Here is a 22,925-nt window from a genome sequence, read left to right as displayed (position 1 = left end):
TGTCATTTGCATTAGAAAAACATTCAGTAAGATTTCGGAGGATAGATTTGAGAGTGACATAACCGAAATCAGAAAGATGATGGGTGAGTGACACAGAACTCCACTTAAGTAATGGTGGGGACTTGAACCATGACCCAAGTATATAAAAAACATGGAGAGGAAGAGATATTTCTTCTTACATGGAGAGTATAAAGACATTTGAGCTTTATGATTAATCGGTATGAATGGATGAGAAAATTAAAAAAAAAAAAAAAAGAGTGATGTTTCAAGCTTGGGGGACAAGGAAAACACACTGGTTTAGAAAAGGATAGAGCAAGATGATACATTACATTTCAGATATGTTGAGTTTAAAATGCTTGTTTGGATTTCTTTGGTCACCCAGTGGCCAAGACTCCATGCTCCTGATGCAAGGGCCCTGGTTCAATCCCTGGTCAGGGAAGTAGATCCTACATGCCCAGAACTAAACATATCACGTATGTCAAAATGAAGATTGAAGGTCCTGCCCCCATGCCACAACTAAGACCCACAGCCAAATAAACAAATACATACTTTTTTAAATGTCCATCAAAGTAAAATGTATAACAGAGATTTGGAAATACAATTTTTAAAAATGCATTACTCAAGTATACTTGATTTACAATATAATGGAAGTTTCTGGTATACAGCACATCAGTTCAGTTCAGTTGCTCAGTTGTGTCTGACTCTTTGCAACCCCATGAATCCCAGCACGCCAGGCCTCCCTGTCCATCACCAGCTCCTGGAGTTCACTCAAACTCATGTCCATCGAGACTGTGATGCCATCCAGCCATCTCATTCTCTGTCATCCCCTTCTCCTCCTGCCCCCAATCCCTCCCAGCATCAGGGTCTTTTCCAATGAGTCAACTCTTCACATGAGGTGGCTAAAGTATTGGAGTTTCAGCTTCAGCATCAGTTCCTCCAATGAACACCCAGGACTGATCTTCTTTAGTATGGACTGGTTTGACCTCCTTGAAGTCCAAGGGACTCTCAGAGAGTCTTCTCCAACACCATAGTTCAAAAGCATCAATTCTTTGGCACTCAGCTTTCTTCACAGTCCAACTCTCACATCCATACATGACCACAGGAAAAACCATAGCCTTGACTAGATGGACCTTTGTTTGCAAAGTAATGTCTTTGCTTTTTAATATGCTATCTAGGTTGGTCATAACTTTCCTTCCAAGGAGTAAGCGTCTTTTAATTTCATGGCTGCAGTCACCATCTGCAGTGATCTTGGAGCCCAGAAAAATAAAGTCTGACACTGTTTCCACTGTTTCCCCATCTATTTCCCATGAAGAGATGCACATATATATATATAATTCTTTTTTTAGATTCTTTTCCCTTATAGGTTTTTACATAATATTGAGTATAGTTCCCTGTGTTATACAGTAGGTCCTTGTAGGTTATCTATTTTATACATAGTAGAATTTACATCGGTGAAGGAAATGGCGACCCACTCCAGTACTCTTGCCTGGAAAATCCCATGAATGGAGGAGTCTGGTAGGCTGCAGTCCATGGGGTCGTGAAGAGTCGGACACAACTGAGCATCTTCACTTTCACTTTTCACTTTCATGCATTGAAGAAGAAATGGCAACCCACTCCAGTGTTCTTGCCTGGAGAATCCCAGGGAAGGGGGTGCCTGGTGGGCTGCCGTCTATGGGGTCGCACAGAGTAGGACACGACTGAAGCGACTCAGCAACTGAAGCGACTCAGCAGCAGCAGCAGCAGCAGCAGCAGCATTTACCTCGGTGAAGGAAATGGCGACCCACTCCAGTACTCTTGCCTGGAAAATCCCATGGACGGAGGAGCTCCATGGGCTGCAATCCATGGGGTCATGAAGAGTCGGACACTACTGAGCAAGTTTGCTTTCACTTTTCACTTTCATGCATTGGAGAAGGAAATGACATCCCACTCCAGTGTTCTTGCCTGGAGAATACCAAGGACGGGAGAGCCTGGTGGGCTGCCGTCTATGGGGTAGCACAGAGTCAGACATGACGGAAGTGTCTCAGCAGCTATGCTATGCTATGCTAAGTCACTTCAGTCGTGTCCGAGTCTGTATGACCCCAGGCTCCCCCGTCCCTGTGATTCTCCAGGCAAGAACACTGGAGTGGGTTGCCATTTCCTTCTCCAATGCATGGAAGTGAAAAGTGAAAGTGAAGTCGCTCAGCCGTGTCAGACTCTTCGCGACCCCATGGACCGCAGCCTACCAGGCTCCTCCATCCATGGGATTTTCCAGGCAAAAGTACTGGAGTGGGGTGCCATTGGCAGCATGCTAATCTCAGCCTCTTAATTTGTCCCTTCCCTCACCCCCTCCTTTACTATTGTGCGGGGAGCTGCCCGTGAGAACGGGGTCCTTTGTCTGAAGGACACAGCTCTGGGAGCTGCCTCAGTCCTTGAGGGTTTGCTTGCAAACATAGCTCTCTGTCCCGCCACCCCAGAGATTAGGCGCTTATTTACTGCAGGCACCTGGAGTTCTGTGCAAACTTCTCACGCACAGAGAAATGTTATCTGGTGTAAGAAATAATAACAGGGAGCCATTCCCATGCTCTCAAGATTTCTTGTGACTGTTTGTAAGATGTATAGGCTAACCAAGAAAAAATGTCAACTGTTTTGTCTCTCTCACGCTTTTCTGTATAAATATGAGATATTGAATAAAGTTGGTGTCAGACTGCGTCCCTTCGTGGTGACGTGTCTGAACCTCTCGACCCCATCCTTGTAGTCTCTTGCTTTAGTTTCTTTCTTAGCCCCGCCGTGCACGTTCTCGGGACCTGATCGACTTTGCCGGCTGGCTCCGGCACTGTTGGTAACCACATTCATAAATCTATGAAGAACGATGTTGGAAATAATATTCTAAACAGGTAAACAGCAAAACATGGTAACTAACATGCAGAGATGAAATCAGGTGTGAAAAGCCCAGACTGGAATATAAAATATTAAAGAGTAATGATATAAGCAAAAGTGGAAAAAAGGAGCCAAGGCAAAAGGAGGAGGAGTAGAAGGAAGGAGGGTAGAGCGAAGGGAAGAAGCTGAGGAAGAAGAAGGAAAAACATAAGAAGAAGAAATGATGACATACATATAAGGGGAAACAGATTTAGCATTTTAAGAAGGTGGGAACAGTAAAATAATTTAACATGATGGTAAAGAACAAATGAAATTCTTTCCACATGATATTAAAAAAGTCTACTGCCTGACTTAGTATGGAGCATTAAGTAGAATGATGGGAGAAGAACCTATATGGCAGTAATTTTATAATAGACTGAAGAAAGGGGAATATTGAGAATAAGCTACTAGTACAAGTGGGTTAATTTCATAATCAACTGCCTACAGCTAATAATCAGCAGTGGACAATCAAGGAGCAGCCACATAGCAGATAATCAGGAGATTCCATAGCCAGCTGTGATATGTTTGCTCTCTAAGAGCCACTTTTGTTATCTCGGTTGCTGTTATTGTGTTGCTATCAATGGAGGGGGAACAAAAAAAAACAGCATTGTAAAAAGTGAAATAAGAAGCCCACAAATAGGAAAATATATCACATGTCAGATGTTACTGAATATGAAGAATTAGATAAGTCAGTTACAAGTGACAATCTAATTTTAACTATTTCTGATCTCTTAAACTGTTTGACTGTTTATATCTCCTTTCATCACAGATATGAATCCTAAATAAATGAGGCAAGCCTCAATTTGAGTTCCATTTTTGTATGAAAAATATGTGAATGAGAAAATGAGATTCTAATAAAAATTGACTAAGAACTGCTAAACCAACCTTAACTGAGAAGACACAGTACTTACAGTTCATTAAATCTGATATGATCTTAAAGACCAAAAAGAAATATCTGGGGAGCTTTGAGGAACTTTGTTTCTCTTCTGTTTTATTATTAATAGTTCTTTATGTTCTTTCTCTGAGTTTTTGATAAATATGAACACAAAAGCCACAAAAAGTATGGTTTTTAGATTAAGATAAGGTACTTACCTTAAAATTTTTATGTGACAAATGAAAACTTTAATCCAACATAAATATGTACATGTTAGTATGACAAAATAACCTTTTGCAAGGAAAGCAACTGTTTTATAGGAATTAATTAAAGCAGTCTAAATTATGGAATAGAGTTTTCTTTAATCTGTTTAGGCATATGACAAATAAATGTAATCAATTTGAATTACAGTGAAATTTGGGTTATTATAAATCTGTTAATGATACATTGCTTAACTTTGGATGAAATACCTACTGCATAAAGTGTTATTTCTTTTTGTGTATTGATATTTGAAGGACTGGAAGAAAAAACATAAAGATTGTTGTTAAAAAGGAACTCACTAATTCTTGTTCCCATATGGTGTAATATTTGTGTACAACAACAATAATAACAGCATCACTCTCACCTTAAAGGAATTAATCACAATGATTTCCTCCCCCAAACAACATACATCTAAAACAGATCAGCTGAACGCCCCATACATTGTTTTTAGGTGAATCAGAGAATACATTAGTACTATGATAGTTTGATTTTTCCAAGAAACTCTCTTCATTCTAAAATTTACAGTAGTTTGTAAACTTTTACTGCAGGAAATTGTTAAAAGTTTTTCACTAGATGAAAAAATATAAAAATATTATAAGAATTTCTGAGAGGTAACACAAAAATACTGTTTTTTTTTTCTTTTATTGAATCAATCATTGCTCCCCACTGAACATACCAATGATCAAAAAAGAGCCAAACCACCCAAAAATAATGCAGAATGTGCTCTGCAGCTTATTTTCTTACAATAAAATCTCAGAAGAGGTTTCCTTTTTTTCATGTCTAAACTATTATTGGAGAAGGAAATGGCAACCCACTCCAGTGTTCTTGCCTGGAGAATCCCATGGACGGAGAAGCCTGGTAGGCTGCAGTCCATGGGGTCACACGGAGTCGGACACAACTGAAGTGACTTAGCAGTAGCAAACTATTATACCTATGTTTAATAGATGAGAATAATTATTTTTTCCATGGGTTTGCTAGGTAATAATGCAAAGTTTACTGAACTACTAAGGGATATGTAATTTTAGTGGGCCAATTAAGGGTTATTTAGTTTTCAAACTTGTGCAAACATCATTCCATATCACAAAACTCTACTTTGCATAATATAGTATGCAGCCTGGAATTTCCTCAGACATCAATATGTTTGGTCATGTCCTTGATATAGCCATGTTGTCAGAAGGTAACTGGGAACAGAATAAGATGCTACAACAAAGAAATCATAGAGAACACTGGCCCAAAATTAAGGAAATACTTATTTTTTCCATAAACAGTAATCCAAAGGTAGGAGGGGTTCCAAGGCTCACGGCATAATTTTGTCATCCTCAACATGTCCTTCTATCCGAGTCCAAAACACTGTTCCTTTTATTGCAATGTTCAGTCAAATGGAAGAAGAAATGGGAAAAAATGTACAAGGAGAGCGATTCATTTAAAAATTATGTTAAAAAGCAGCAGTTCATACCAAAATAATGGGATATAGTCCAGCACAATTTCAAAATTAATTATTTTTTTTTTCCTCTTTTCCAAAAACTATGACCCATTCGTCAGAGAAGCTGCAGTTGTTAGGCTGAAGTTGTAAGAAAAGAGGGGAAAGTATTTCTCTGCTTGCTGACTCGTCTGTCCTTGCTTCCAACTCCTCCCCCAATCTCTGGAGAGACTCATATGTATTTTCTAAATTGCCCCACCCAATCCAGGCTGGACAATTTCTGCCTGAATGATGTCACAATCTCTGATCCTTACTAGCATCATTCTTTAAGCAGGGGTCCCCAACCTCCGGGCCATGGACTGGTGCCTCATGTCAGATAACTGGCAACATCAGATTAGAAATAAAGTGCACAACAAATGTAATGCAACTGAGTTATCCCCAAACCATTCCCTCCCACTCAGCCCATGGAAAAACTGTTTTCCACCAAACCTGCCCCTGGAGCCAGAAAGGTTGGGAACTGATGCAAAGAATCTGAACTTCAAGATCAAATTCAAATTGAGAATTACTGGGCTTTGCTACTGGTTCAGTGGTAAAGAATCTGCCTGCCAATGCAGGAAACATTAGTTTGATCCCGCAAATCAAAGACATGAGTTCAATCTGGGAAGATCCCAGATGCCACAAAATAATTAAGTCCGCGTGCCACAACCATTAAGCCAGCACTCTAGAGCCTGGGAGCAACAACTACCAAAGCCCACATGCTCTAAAGAAGCTCTGCAACAAGAGGAGCCACTGCAACAAGAAGCCCAAGTACAGTAACTGGACAGTAGCCCTTGCTCTCAGCAACTAGAGAAAAGCCCATGCAAACAATGAAGACCCAGGAGCCAAAAACAAATACATAAAATTATTTTTAAAAATCAGAATTACTGAACTCCTCTGCAATTCTGCAGAGGAATATGGTAATATCTAAAGAGCACTTTCCAGGTTCTCCTCTTTTCCCATGTCAGACCCATTACACAAAATTCAATGCCTCTCTTCATACCTGTGCAAGTAACTATTCTTTATGCCTCAGGTAGAGATGTTGTGCTCATTTAGCTCTGAAATGATCTACTCTCTGATAAAAATGGCACAGTAGAAAGTGGGCTCCACAACTCTTATAGGCTGGGGGCTGTTAGGTTAGGGCATCTGGGAATGGCTACCCATTCCAGTATTCTGGCTTGGAGAATTCCATGGACAGAGGAGCCCAGCAGGATACAGTCCATGGGGTCACAAAGAGTTGGATATGACTGAGATACTTTCACTTTCTAATGGCTTGCTCAGAGACTGGTCTAAAAGTCAGGGCAAGTCTCTTTAACTCCGGACTCCCTTGCCTCAAAGGAAAACCAGAGAGGGACCTGCTCAATACATGGAGCTTCCCTTCCCATTTGTCTAGGGTCAGTGCTGATACTTTCAGACTACACTTTCAGACTACATTACACTGGTACTTTCAGAAGATATTCTTAACCAGATAGAAAAGGGGTGGACAGACACTGCAGAGAAGCAGGGACATGGGCTTGGTTTTCACAGATGAATAAACTGTGGGGAATACACCTCTTTCTGAAAAGCCATAACTGCTCAGGATCCATATTCCAGTCTCAGTGGCAATTAGTCTTCCAGCCATAACTTACCTTCTCTTCAAGAATATTGTTTTTAAATACCTGAATAGCCAGGTGTTCAAAGTTTCTTTTTCAGTCATTCTTATTTCTACAGTTGTATTTTTTCTCTCAATTTTACTTTACTTTCTATTTAAGTTTAATTTTAATGTGATTCTACTTTTCCTAACGTCTACATCTCCTTTGATTCACATTCTGTTTCCCTTACCTGTGAGCTTTTCCATAGAGTCAGTTTTCCTTTCAAAGATCTCCATTAACTTTCATTAATATGTGGCAATAAGTGTCAATCGTCAACAATTTTAAATAGAGAACAAAATAAATATGAAAAAAAGGAAGCGAGGCAATGGACTGGGTTTTCTCCAATTCCTATGATGATCTCTAACTGCTGATAATCATCAGTTTGGATACTACGTGCCAAGACAAAAGTTCCTTAAATTAACAATAAACATACTTTACTACAACACTTTAGTACATTTTAAGAATATTCGATGCTAAGAACATCACAAATAAAATCTGTTTCTAACCACTCTTCACTTTATATTATTTATAGTATTTTGAGTGTCTCAATAGATTGTAAGGAACTTAGTGTCAGATACTGCATCTTATCACCCTGTAACAAAGTACCTGGTACATGGTACATGGGCCAAGCTAGTTGATTTTAACTCATTTGTTTTTGCAGTTTATGTTATCCCTCCCTTGTCAACAGAATTAAACCAGTAGCAAATACATAACCATTAGCTTTAATGCTGCTGCTGCTGCTAAGTCGCTTCAGTCATGTCCGACTCTGTGCGACCCCATAGACAGCAACCCACCAGGCTCCCCCGTCCCTGGGATTCTCCAGGCAAGAACACTGGAGTGGGTTGCCATTTCCTTCTCCAATGCATGAAAGTGAAAAGTGAAAGTGAAGTCACTCAGTTGTGTTCGACTCTTAGCGACCCCATGGACTGCAGCCCACCAGGCTCCTCCGTCCATGGGATTTTCCAGGCAAGAGTACTGCAGTGGGGTGCCGTTGCCTTCTCCATAAAAGGATTTTAAAAGTTAAATGCATTTACTTTCAGATCCCACAATTAACATTCTGAAAACTGTTAGAATGAAATCTTAAAAATTACAAAATATTTCAATTGTTAGAACCATTTGCATACAAAGTGTAAGGAAAACTGAAACTCTCAGCCTTCAAAAGGGAGTGTGTGAATAGCTGAAAGAAGTGGAAAAAGAAAGGGCTTTCAAAAATCACAAGAGGATAGAGTTTTCTGAACCATTAGATGTTATCTAGGAATAGATACTACAGGTAGCTAATGCCACAAGGACAGAGAAAGACCCACCCATGCATTTCAAGATGACTTAGATCTGAGCGGGGAAGAGCCAGGGAAGAGCAGAACCATGGAATGGCATTTAGATCACCCCTCACACCATGGCACATTGTCCGTCTTCTGGCAATCCATATATCACCTTATAGAAGGAAAATGAATTGTAGAAACATGTGAATGCTGAATCATTTAATAGGGACAAAAGAGAGAGTGAGTATAAACTGGACATGCCTGAGTTTACCATGAACTAGCAAAATTATTCCATGAGCCAAGTTAATTTCAGTCACAGGAAATCAGGACTGAAAATGTTCACAGGTGAAATGTATATTTTTTATAATTTCTCAGCTACTAAAAAGACAGCAATGATTGGATAGATTTTATAAAAATTTAAGTCTGACTCAGGGCCGGATCTCTTGTATCTGATACACTCAATCTCCCAAACACACTTCTCATTTTAACTCACCTCTTCTGTGACCCAGCCTTCCACCTTCTTTCCCAAAATCTAAGTACTCTTCAATATTGACATGTCCATTGGTAAAAGCCCTGGTATCTATTTGTCAACCTGTTGTTATGATTTCTTCCTAGTTTTCCTTGAACTTTTGTACCAGTAAGACACTTTCAACTGCAAGCAATAGAAGCCTAGTCAATAGAAGCATAACCAACATAAATATTATTTAGGAAGAGGTCTAAAGGTTGATTGTCTCCGAGTTAATCACAATAGGCCTGTGAAGAAACTAGGCTCTCTTCAGATTCCAACTCAACCATAATAGCTTAATTTCATCATTAAGATTTTCAACTCATGATCACAAGATATTTGTTTTGATTCCAGACAACTTGTCAGCTACAAGGCAGGAATAAAGGAAAAGGAATGGTACCAACATCTGTCTGTGTCAGAGTTTGGCAAAGGATACCCTCAAAGTGTCCTATTAGATTTCCCTTTGTGTTTCATTGGCCATGAGTTATTGTTGTTGTTCAGTTGCTCAATCATGTCTGACTCTTTGTGACTCCATGGACTGCAGCACACCAGGCTTGCCTGTCTTTCACTAATTCCTGGAGCATGCTCAAACTCATGTCCATTGAGTCGGTGATGCCATCCAACCATCTCATCCTTTGTCCTTCTCCTCCTGCCTTCTATCTTTTCCAGCATCAGGGTCTTTTCTAATGAGGTGGCTCTTCGCATCAAGAGACCAAAGTATTGGAACTTCAGCTTCAGCATCAGTCCTTCCAATGAATATTCAAGACTGATTCCTTCAGCATTGACTGCTTTGATCTCCTTGCAGTCCAAGGGACTCTCAAGAGTCTTCATCTCCACAGTTCAAAAGCATCAGTTTTTCAAAGCATCACTTTTTCTTTATGGTCCAAATCTCACATCTATACATGACTACTGGAAAAACCATAGCTTTGACTAGACGGACCTTTGTTGGTAAAGTAACATATTTGCTTTTTAATATGCTGTCTAGGTTTGTCATAGCTTTTCTTCCAAGGACCACACATCTTTTAATTTCACGGCTGCAGTCACCATCTGCAGTGATTTTGGAGCCCAAGAAAATAAAGTCTGTCACTGTTTCCACTGTGTCCCTAACAATTTGCCAGAAAATGATGGGACTGGATGCCATGATCTTAGTTTTTTGAATGTTGAGTTTTAAGCCAGCTTTTTCACTCTCCTTGTTTACATTCAAAAGGCTCTTTAGTTCCTCTCTGCTTTCTGCCTTAAGTAGGTCGAATAATGACCCTATCCCTAAAGAATAAAATATCAGGTAATAAACCATCTTCCCTGAAGGCTACATTGGTATTGAACAAAATCAGAATTCAAAAGGTTTGGGCATCAAGGAAGTGTTTTCCTTTTGCTTGTGATGAACTCTAAAGATTATGCCTCTTGGTTTCCCAACACAAAGTTATATCCATTTTCTTCATTCTAAAAGTTTACAATTTGAAATCATATTCCAAGCGAACCTGTACAATATCCTTCCCATTTACATCTGCTGAGAAATGTTTATCTTTTCAGAATTCAACATGCTAGCCTAAGGAAAATAACTATATGAAGCAAATTAGAATAAGATTATCTCCTTTCCAAACTGCCACAATTTGGTTCAGAAGTAAATCCTACCATATCATAGCCCTTATCAAGACAATACCTCTGCTTTCCAGAGGTACATTAAAACTTTAACATTCAAGAGCATGTGAAAATACATGATTCAGATGGTTGCCTATAATTTCATGACTTCTGTTATCTGAAACATTTTCATTGATGACATTAAAGAACTCCTCATTGTTTTAGCACTAAGAGAAGCCTCTTAAATTCTAGAAACAATAATTTCCCATTTTGGCTTCAAACATCAAAATAAGAATTATTTTTGTTTCACTATCATGAAAAAACAGTGTACTAAAATTATCTAATAAACACATGCAGGATGTGTCAATTTTAATTTGTGAAGAAATTAGAGTGTACATGTTTGATAAATGCCGTATTGTAAAAATAATATAACAAAATGTTACCATTTACATGTGTATTGAGAATACAGATAACATAACCTTAATTAATGTACTTTATTATTAGTGTTGCTGAAAAAGCAAGTTAATCAGATAGTGTTCCAATGAAAGTATTTACCACTTCATAGTTATTTCTAAAATTAACCCATATCTAATTATGTGTGGGGAAGAGATGAAGAAACTTAGATTATATCATGGAAACTTGCAAAGTCACTGACTCATTTCAGTCCATTCCAGTCACTCAGTCATGTCCTACTCTTTGCGACCACGTGGACTGCAGCACACCAGGCCTCCTTGCCCATCACCAACTCCTGGAGCTTACTCAAACTCATATCCATCGACTTGGTGATGTCATCCAGCCACCTCATCCTCTTTCCTCCCCTTCTCCTCCTGCCTTCAATCTTTCCCAGCATCAGGGTCTTTTTTCCAGTAAGTCATCTCTTCATATCACATGGCCAAAGTATTGGAGCTTCAACTTCAGCATCAGTCCTTTCAATGAATATTCAGGACTGATCTCCTTTAGGATTGACTGGTTTGATCTCCTTGAGTCCAAGGGACTCTCAAGGGTCTTCTCGAACACCACAGTTCAAAAGCATCAATGCTTTGGTGCTCAGCTTTCTTTATGGTCCAACTCTCACATCCATACATGACTACTGGAAAAGTCATATCCATACATGACTACTGGAAAAACACAAATGATATCTGAGTACCATTAAGTGACTCATTTATCCCTGTACAATTTTTAAAGAGAATGATCTAAAATAGATCATTGTGTTCTTACAGAAGATTAGAGTCCAAATCATTATGATTGGTGTGTTGTAAAGCCCAAATGCCAGTCTATATTCAAAGTTAGTTACTGTCCAGTACCTAAAAGATTTCATGTATTTTCTTTATGTTTATAGTTTCCATCCTCTAGTGAAATTACACTAGTTATAGCACTTTATTATTATACTTAAACGTTTCACACTCATATGTTAAGGTCCCAGATTCTTGAATATTTTCCTTAGTTCACAAACACTATTCTGCAGAAAACATTATAAACTTCACAGAGTATTACTCGCTTCCACATACCACTTTCATTACAAATCACCTTAACCTTTTTCTACATTCTTCTGTCCTTAATTGAACCAACTTCTGGGAGAAGCATTTTCTGTTAAATCATCCCGTTTTTGCCATAACTTTGTCTCCCTCTCCCAAAAAGTTCTGGCTGGTCCTAATTTTTTTCCGTCTGTATAAAATAAAGCCTTTTCCTGTTTGATTTTTGAGACACTTGTACATCTTGTACATCCTGAGATGAGCAATATCTTCTGTGAGTACAGTTTCTTTATATAAGTCTTTTATATGGTTTTATTTTAAATTAAACCAGTGAACTTGGAAGAGGACCTTCACTCAGATGTTGATTTCAGCCTTTTTAAGACACTAAGCTAAGTTATGCTTAGACTCCTGAGACAGAGAAACATGAAATAATAAACTTATACTGCAATAAGCTACTAAACTTATAAAAATTTGTCACTCAGCAATAGAAAATCAATACGTATTGAAATGCACAATGTGAACTTAAGTCCCACTCTAGATCACAACTTAAGGTTGTTATTTTGCTTTTTTTAAATAGAAAAGCTTCCATTTTACATTCCTACCAGAAACACAATGACTCTAACATCTAATGGACTAGATAAACAAATGTTCAAGCTGGTTTTAGAAAAGGCAGAGAAACCAGAGATCAAATTGCCAACATCCACTGGATCATGGAAAAAGCAAGAGAGTTCCAAAAAAACATCTATTTCTGCTTTATTGACTATGCTAAAGCCTTTGACTGTGTGGATCACAATAAACTGTGGAAAATTTTGAAAGAGATGGGAATACCAGACCACCTGATCTGCCTCTTGAGAAATTTGTATGCAGGTCAGGAAGCAACAGTTAGAACTGGACATGGAACAAAAGACTGGTTCCAAATAGGGAAAGGAGTTCGTCAAGGCTGTATATTGTCACCCTGTTTATTTAACTTATATGCAGAGTACATCATGAGAAACGCTGGACTGGAAGAAACACAAGCTGGAATCAAGATTGCTGGGAGAAATATCAATAACGTCAGATATGCAGATGACACCACCCTTATGGCAGAAAGTGAAGAGGAACTAAAAAGCCTCTTGATGAAAGTGAAAGAGGAGAGTTAAAAAGTTGGCTTAAAGCTCAACATTCAGAAAACGAAGATCATGACATCCGGTCCCATCACTTCATGGGAAATAGATGGGAAAACAGTGGAAATAGTGTCAGACACTTCATGGGAAATAGATGGGAAAACAGTGGAAATAGTGTCAGACTTTATTTTTCTGGGCTCCAAAATCACTACAGATGGTGACTGCAGCCATGAAATTAAAGGCGCTTATTCCTTGGAAGGAAAGTTAGGACCAACCTAGATAGCATATTCAAAAGCAGAGACATTACTTTGCCAACAAAGTTTCGTCTAGTCAAGGCTATGGTTTTTTCTGTGGTCATGTATGGACTGTGAAGAAGGCTGAGCACCGAAGAATTGATGCTTTTGAACTGTAGTGTTGGAGAAGACTCTTGAGAGTCCTTTGGACTGCAAGGAGATCCAACCAGTCCATTCTGAAGGAGATCAGCCCTGGGATTTCTTCGGAAGGAATGATGCTGAAGCTGAAACTCCAGTACTTTGGCCACCTCATGCAAAGAGTTGACTCATTGGAAAAGACTCTGATGCTAGGAGGGATTAGGGGCAAGAGGAGAAGGGGACGACAGAGGATGAGATGGCGGGATGGCATCACTGACTCGATGGACGTGAGTCTGGGTGAACTCCTGGAGTTGGTGATGGACAGGGAGGCCTGGCGTGCTGCGATTCATGGGGTCGCAGAGAGTCGGACACGACTGAGCGACAGATCTGATCTGATGCACATATAATTATTTAGTCTTAAAAAGGAAGAGGATTTTGACACATGCTACAATACTGATGACCTGTGAAGACATTATTCTAAGTGAAATAAGACAATCACTAAAGTACAAATAATGTGTGATTCCTTTAATAGGAGATTCTGGGAGCAGTCAGACTTATAGACAATATAGAATGGTGGTTGTCAAGGGCTGGGACATTATTATTCATCAAGTTACAAAGCTGCTGCTGAGGGAAGCTCGTGGAGATGGATGTTGGCGATGCTTATACAGCAGTGTGAATTTACTTAATGCCACAGAATTGTTTAAAATGGTTATAGTGGTAAATTTTATATGTATCTTATAGCAGTTATAAAGAAAAGAGTAAATAAATAAGACAACAAAAATAAAAAACTTCCTTAAGTTTTTAATATATTCCATGCAATTGTTTTCTTCCACATTTTATTTGATAAACTACAAAAAATATTTAAATGTACTACAGTTATTATAATAGCTGATACTTATTTAAATAAAATATTACATTAAAAAATCTCAAAAGTTGAATTATAACATTTAAAATAAACTCTTCCAGGAGATGCCTAGATAATGGTGTTATTTCATGATCAAAACATTTCCCATGTACACATATGAGAAAATATGATAATACCTATACAGCATTGGTATTGCACTCATTATTTGGATATGGAGATTTTCCTGTAATGAATTCTACCTACAAAGGAGAAGAAAACTGTTCTGTTGATTGACCAACAATTTTCAACTAAAGTAAATATTAGCAGACATGATTTCTACTTCATTTTCATTACTAGAACCATTTCTGGTAGATTGGACAATAGGGACAGAACTTGGTAGAAAGGATATGTTCATCCTAAGATGTGAGGACTTAGTATAACACTGGTTCTGACATTCAGTACAGTAATATTTGTGAGATATTACAGCCAAATTTTGGAGATTTAGTTTTGACCTGCTAATAAGCAGATATTTATTTTTAGCAGTTGTACAGTAGTTGGTTATATCATCCCTGTGATGATTTATGGAAGTCTGTCTATTTAATCTTATCCAGAGGAATCCAAAGAGATTTTTTTTTGAATTATGATTTTAGAAAACAATATGTGTAATAATCTACCATGCTGGGTCATACTTTGAATCAAAAGCTGTTTTTACAGATACTCTGTAACCTGTTGGACTAAGATACAGTCCTGTTTTCCCATGGTCCTTTGCAGGAGATACTGAAGATATTTAGGGCAGTAGCCAGTCAGATACTGGGACATAGCCAAGTGCTTCACACTAGTAGAGTATCTCAGAGGAAGCACAATACACTCAAATTATAACAACAACAATGACTCTTCTCAGTTGCATCCAAAGAAAGAGTAAACTGACCATGTGAATGCTTCATCACAATCTTCTGTGTTTGCTCCAAGAAATTTAAGGATAGAGTAGTTGTTGTTGTTCAATGTCTAAGTCATGTTATTTTGTTAAGGCAACAAATACCCAATACTCTATTCCAGCTTTGTGGATTAAATTTGCAGATTGAGAATAAGAGAATTGTTATTTTATGTCACAAGGCTAAAACTTAAAGCTGATATTAAAAAGGGTTACAAACTTACATAACCACATACACAGTTAAAACATACCCAGCATACATTTTTAAAAGGAAATATGTATTTTCAAATTTTTAACAACAAATATGTCCAATAAATTGTAAATGTGCATGAACTTCATACTAAATATCTGGAAACTGGGCCACAAAGAACACAAAAAGAATAGCTAAAATCTTATAACTGATTCGTAGTTTGAAATTCTTTATATAAAATAACACTTTTTTTAGAAATGTCATAAGAAAAACTTAAAAGGACAGCTGCTCATAACAGTGTTCTGTTTCAAATTATCAGAAATAAAATAACTTTAGGCTTTTAATGAGGTAGCATCTGTCATTGATGAAAAAAGTAAGATTCATTATATAAAAACTTATTTTGAGAATTTTCTAATTCATCATGGTATCAAGTGTTAATTTATGTGTAGAATACTAGTATAACCATATCATAGTATCAAAACTGACTCTACTTTTGAAATAATATGCTACTATTAATAATAATAATATTGTTTCAATGTTTAATTACAGGGTAATATTAAAGGCACTTTAAATATACTTTACTTTTTAATCTTCAAGCAACCTTAGAAGGTAGATGTCGTTATTATTAGTCCTAGTTTACAAATGGGGTAACTAAGGCTCAGAGAGTTTAAGATTAATTCACCTAAGATTCACGACCAGCTACAGAAGTCTTCACTTGTTCCTTCTATCCATTATCACAAAGATCTGCTAAGACCAAGTACAGAATTGCAAAATAAGGAAACTTTTCTTCTGGGATGCTTCCTTTCCTTCTTGCTCCCTTACTAGGAACCATCACATACTATGTCAGGATCCATGAATAACCACAAGCCAACCATGTAACATTAAAACAGAAAGGGATTTGAGAGACATTCTTCTATTAAAATTCACTCTTGGCAGTGTATTTCTCAGAGAAGATGGAGTTTTAGCCTTTTTTCTATGATTCTGAGAGTGGCCTGTTTTTAAAGTCATTTCTGACCACCAACAATATATGGGCAAGTTATTAGGAAAGAGGATCTGAGAGCTAGTCTATTTGGAAAGCTGCCCCTGATGGCCGTGTTGATAGTATCGCTGCCCATGACCTCTTCCTCTTGCTCTATAGACACCTCTCTCCCTCCTCTAACCTCAAATGCCCAGATACCACAGATGATGGTTAGGCTGTGGTGCTGTAAGGGTTCGTGGACATAGGCCCCAGAATTTCAGCTGCTTCAAGCCTTCTAAGATCCAGGATAGAAAATATTGTTGCACAAAGCTATGGCCTCACTGGAGCAGATCTGTGAAAGCCATAGAGAGAAAGGTCTCTGACTGAATTATGAGAGAATACCCAGATATGGCCATGTTTTACAATGACTTCCTTGCTGAAGGCCTCAAAACTACTTTGTCTTGTCACCTAATGGCTAGGTTTTAAACACACCCTGCCTTGATAGGCCATATTAATTTATGAATTGCACATGCAGGATTCTATTATATACATTAAAATCTTACAAAAGCAGAACTTATGACAGATAAAATAAAAATTATGATTTATTCCAGAACCCCTACTCATCCCTTTGTCTATGCTAAAAAATGCATACAATACACATAGAAGACTTCACGACAGAAATCTCAGGGGTTTCTCTGCCTGTTTCTTATAAACACATTTTTAAACTTTCTTGCACTTATTTCCTTTCTGCTTTATCATGAATGGATTCTCTTTAGAGTGACTCTGGATTGTCCATGTGATTTTACCTTCAATTTTATGCTATTTATGGGATTATTTCGATTCATATTTTGCTCCACAGGGACTCACTAGAAGGCTCCACACGCTGAAGTCAAGGACATGGTATTGTCAAGATACAATGTGTGGAAATAACATAGATACAAATCACAGATAATAATAGCCCAATGTTGTAGAGCATATTAAATCAATCGATACATGTAAAACACTTAGAGCTTTGTGGGTCAGCTGAACTGCAACATGTGTTACCTAAAGTGACAAAGAAATGGAATAAAAAGCATAAGGGAGAATAGTGTGAAGCTTTGGGAAAGGTTATTTTATATAAGACAGTCATGGAAAATCCTTAGTACAATGAGGATATACTGTACTTGATCACAAATATCTATATAGACCTTTTTAATATGTAGGGTTATGCTAGTTTTCCAGATATATGAAACAGTAGGAATTCCTCATCCTTTTTTAGTCTAAAAATTTGATTCCAGGTTGAACAATAAAATGTTCAACAATAAAATGTTATTCTATTTATATGTAATGGGAAACTAACCCTTTGCAAAAAAAAAGGCAAGCTACCTAATCATTTAGGAGGTACAGAAGTGACAACTGTTAGCTTTTGTGTTAATGAATAAAATATATGTATTAAATTGCCACTTGGATAGCAATAATATTTATGTTATTTAATGCTTGATTGTTTATTTCTTTTGAAAAACATGAAGGATCTTAATAAACTTTCACTCTATGTACTGACTGGAGAAAGGATACATTATATAGATCTTTCAAAAACATTTATCATCTGACAACATCTGTCATTTATCATGAAAAACAGACATATATTAAAAAAGCAAAATGGATAAAGTCAGGAAAATATAAGTAAAGAAAGTGAGCTGATTTGGAAAAGGCACAGAATAAGAACATTACTGTTTGACTGTGGACCAGACTTAAACCTACCCCAGCATCAAAGTGTAGGTTATGAAATTCTTCCCAGATTTGGGTCACTGAGATGTGTTTCATTCCAATAGAAAGCTAAACACATATAGGAACAGTCTCCAGAATTTGAGGCTCAAGCTATGTTTTTCCATCTACAACAGTCACAAAATGAGACGTGGCATTACTCTCTACCTAGTACCCTTCTTTTGTTCTTCTAATAACACTAAAACTTGTTCACAGACATTGAACAGGAACACTAAGTGAAGCTTAATTACTCCTGCCCCAAATAATATTCCTTTCTTCTTTTCCAACATAAGTAAGACTAATCAAACTGTCACTCAGCATTACTTTAGTTTTGGATAGGCAATGTCTTCAGAGTCTGTTTTAACACTGGAAAACAGGTCACTATCACAAACCATGAAAAATGACCAATTTTAATTTAACACAAGAACTGCACTGTTATACTTGACAAAATATCAATGTTTTCAGAAACCTAAGATTTTGCACAAGGTATACAAGGAATTTCTAAAACACACACACACATAAATATATATATATATATATATGTGTGTGTGTATATATATATAGTTAAACATTTGATACTGAAAAACATCCAGTCATATAAATCAATACCTGCCCCCCGCCCAATTAAAAGGTTAGCGATCCTCACTGTCATAACATGTGAAACTTCTGTTTTATTACATGCGACCTTACCTAAATTAGAGAGCAGGACTCCAATCTCAGGACTCTCAGTTCACTTCCCCTTTCCACTGTTGCAATTTAGGTTGATGTGTCTTCCCAAAACATAGCAAGAAAAACAAAACAAAATCAAACAAACCGCTTGTTTTCATTGGTTTCTCAGAGTGGTCTTTTTGAACCACAAACCAGCCAGACCGGCACGCTCGGCCTTTCAGTGCTGTGAGGCGCGGGCTGGGCGGAACTAACAGCCTTGGGGAGCCGCAGGGCAAGCTGGGAAGTTCACCTGGCAATTCTGCAGCACCAAGTCTTGCTCAGGTGTAGCTCATCAAAAAAGGCGAGCTTATTGGAGGTAGCTGCAGAGATAGTAGTACCAGGACAAACCTACTAAGAGATAGCAGAGAACTCGGTGGAGTTGTTTGAAATGAAGGACAAACCTGTTGTATGACCTCTAAGACTCCAGCAAGACCTCCGGCTTGCTACAGAGTTTAATAATATTTTCCTTGCAGATATACACAATTAATCAGGACCAGTTACTGCAATTTGACTATTGGCCTAGCAGGGGGAGCTTGTGAGGTACAATAAAAAGTGTGCAAGTGTTATGCAATTAGATGTTATAGCAAGGGAAATAGAGTGAAAAAATCACTTTGCTGTTATCAAGGCGACAGAAGGGAAGAATCTATGTCTGTCTGAAACAACTGATGCCTAAAAACCCACACTGGTAATCTCTAGAACTAGCTAGAGGAAATTTGAAACTTTTGGTCAAGGGAGAAGGATCAGGGAGAAATATCATCACCAGAAATCAGTGGATAATTTCTTATGTCTGACAAAGTTATCAGACCTCTGTGGAAACAAAAAGTGAAAACCACCACAGTGCAAATAAATCCTCCTCTTTACTCCTTATAAGATGAAAAAAAAAAAAAATCCTATAAGATAAAAAAACAAAAACAAAAAACTATGGAAGTGTGGTATCTGCAAAGATCGTCATGAAGTTTTTGAAGATTAAATAGAAAGATTGGACAAAACACCAGAAAAAGCAAAAAAAAAAAAAAAAATCTGAGTCAAGATTGTTTGGGTCAATGAGATGGCCAAGTTCCAGAAGACAACTGGTTCATAAAGTGAGAGTGAATGAGAGTATAATAAGGGCAACAAAAGCAAGAAGGCCAAAGACAACAATAAGGACCTTAAAATTGGGAACATTTTTGTTGTTTTTATTCAGTCGCTCAGTGCTGTCCTACTCTTTGTGAACCCATGGGTATATTTTGCATGTAATTAAATACAGAGTCACCAAGATGGATGCTGATAAATCCTGCTGCTGCTGCTAAGTCCCTTCAGTCGTGTCTGACTCTGTGCAACCCCATAGACGGCAGCCCACCGGGCTCCCCTGTCCGTGTCCGACTCCTAGGGATCCCATGGACTACAGCCTATCAGGCTCCTCCATCCATGGGATTTGCAAGGCAAGAGCACTGGAGTGGGGTGCCACCTAGGACTGATATAATATGCATCTCTTTAGTAAAATCAAGTTTACTATTTTGTCTAACAGCACTCACTTGGCTTGCTAAATTAATGTAAGTATACCTTCAGAGGGACATGATGATACCATAAGGTAAACCAAATCACTATCATGGTAGTGATTCCAAAAGGACATGGTGAAGCAGGAAAGGTAATGCCTATAAAGGACCATCATGGAAATCTGATAACTTCAGCAGCACAGTATCTTAAAATTATCTCAAAGATATCCAAAATCAGTTAACTCAGAACTTTCTGGATAATAAAATTAAAAATATCTAAGGAGAAAAGAAATAGGATTATCCCAGCAATATGTGACTACTCTAAAAATAATCCCAAACTTGTATCTGTCAGGTAACCAAAGATGATCAATAAAAAGTTCACTTTGTTTTAAGAGTAGCAGTAGGCACGTATGCTGAAACATTAATTTTAATAGCTCGTACTGTACCAACAGCTAATGCTTACTCAATCACTCTGTTATGGCCCTTAGATTGCTAGCTGATCTTAAATTCAGTCTCTTTTTTTAAACTTACTCTCTGCTTTCTTAACTATTCTCTGCCCCACAAAGCTCAGGACCAAGTGTTTGCAGCTAATAAATGGGCAAATGTGCTGGAATTCCCCTTTGATGTTCATGTTTAGTTGCTAGGTTGTATCTGACTCTGTGGCCCATGGATTGTAGCCCAGGAGGCTCCTCTGTCCATGGGATTCTCCAGGCAAGAATACTGGACTGTGTTGCCATTTCCTTCTCCAGAAGATCTTCCTGACCTAGGGATGAACCCTGGTCTCCATTGGCAGGCAGATTCTTTAACAGCTGAGCCACCAGGTAAGCCCTAGAATACGTCTTAGCCAAAAACTTAATATGCCTTGTTCTTCCTTAAATGTACAATCTACTATTTCTGTTATGGTCAATGCCTTTAATATTTTTATAATTACTCTGTGTTTTTTCTAAGATGGTTAAGAAGTAAAAATGAAAAGATATTTGTATGTTGGTATGCTATGCTGCTGCTGCTGCTAAGTCGCTTCAGTAGTGTCCGACTCTATGCGACCCCATAGACGGCAGCCCATCAGGCTTCCCCATCCCTGGGATTCTCCAGGCATGAAAAACCCTCAAAGTTATTTTTGCCTTTTAGAATCCTATGCCACAAATACACAAGTTTTAGAAGCAAAATTTATTTTATTTAGTAGAGATATTTTTTCAAAGACAGCCTAATGTTCAGATAAAAAAAAAAAAAGGCCTTGTATCTGCAGTGCTATCAAAGAAAGATAATTATATTGTCAACGAAGTAAATATAAAAATAACAAAACAATAGATGTAACATTTACCCTAGTAAGTCATTACTTTAGAGAAATGTTGAATATTTTTAATAGGCCTCCTCAATTAATATTCATTTGTGCAGTAAAATTATTATAATGAACAATGCACAGCAATGAAGCATTGTAAATGAAGGTAGATTTCTTAAAAGCTTAAAGAAATAAATTATTTTTGAGTGTTTAAATATGATTTATATTTCATGGAATTATGTTTTAACTATTTTAATATACTCTGTTAGCCACAGAACTTATTTCAAACTGGCAATATAACAAAGTAATTTTTGGATCATTAGATATTTTAATTTTTCAAACATCAAGAAAGCTTATTTAAAAAAAAAACAAAAACTTGGGATTTTCATTTGTATTTTTTCATAAATTTTCATTTGAGTTTTAAAAAGTATAATTTTTACTTGAATAAAACACACTTTCTAATAGTAATTATAATTGCATTAATAAAAAATAATTAACATTTGTTTGTCCCCTGCTATGAGCCAAGACATGAGTTAAATGCTTTCTAGGGGAAATTACATTTAATCATCACAACCCTGTAAGGCAGATAATTTACAACTACTATTTTATTATTAGGAAATTTGCACTGATAAAGGTAAAGGAGTCCAAAGTTCTGAAGCTGATGAATGGAAAACCCGGGTCTGTTGGAAACCAACATGTTTTCTTCATCTATAAGCAATACTATCTCAAAATATAAATCTGCCTATGTATAAGAATGTAGAGAAAAATTTAACCAACTAAAATATAATCAGAAGAGTCATGTATGATTCCTATAAAGCACCCTGGCCCCACTGGCAGAGCTCAGTAGGAGTGGAAGGGTGCATATGAATGTCATGGGTATGACTACCATCAGTTCATTGTCGTCACTGGATTCCGCTGTTGATCATTCTTGGAATTCTTGAAGCCATCAGTAATCAACCTTACTAGTAAATATAATTTCAGGTCATTATGTGGTAGAAACGAACTGCTGTTACTTGCTGAAAAACAACTGCAGCTTTTATTTCAAAATGTTTACATTTGGACAGTTATGTTATTTTTGTGGGAAATAAGTTTTATTAACTTTTTCCTTGCAGAGCCTGTCAGTGGCTATACACATTGAAGAGCTGACGAACTCTGTTCCCATGTATAGTTTGTGTATAAAGAATGCATGTGAATGAAATGAACTATACATTGTTAGTTACATGTACTGTGAGTATAGCATTGTTACATTTACTGTAACAGTGAACCCCAAGGCTGAAGTGAACTTTAACAAGGTAATCTTTTCAAAAAGGAAAGCAGAATATCCTGATTCTATGCTTTATTAGTATTAGAATATAGATTTATGAGGAAGCCAAGAGGGAAAAGAAAAATGCA

General features: G+C 37.4%; 1 long non-coding RNA gene across 3 annotated transcripts in view; it reads right to left on the bottom strand.

Moving 5' to 3' along the window:
- The window catches only part of LOC147366672 (uncharacterized), a 384,117-nt gene extending 365,110 nt beyond the window's left edge, over nt 1-19,007 (bottom strand). Inside the window, exon 1 of one of the 3 annotated variants that reach the window (XR_015168927.1) lies at nt 18,762-19,007. This is a non-coding gene — a long non-coding RNA (uncharacterized LOC147366672). The remainder of the gene's footprint in view (nt 1-18,761) is intronic. The other 2 variants (XR_015168922.1, XR_015168923.1) reach the window with 2 other exon arrangements.
- Nucleotides 19,008-22,925: the final 3,918 nt, after the last annotated feature.

This window comes from Bos grunniens, chromosome 8 (assembly GCF_055505025.1).
Source record: "Bos grunniens cultivar Pamir isolate PY7600 chromosome 8, Bosgru_T2T1.0, whole genome shotgun sequence".
In the NCBI taxonomy this organism is placed as follows: Eukaryota; Metazoa; Chordata; class Mammalia; order Artiodactyla; family Bovidae; genus Bos; species Bos grunniens.
This window is presented reverse-complemented; position numbering and strand designations above follow the sequence as displayed.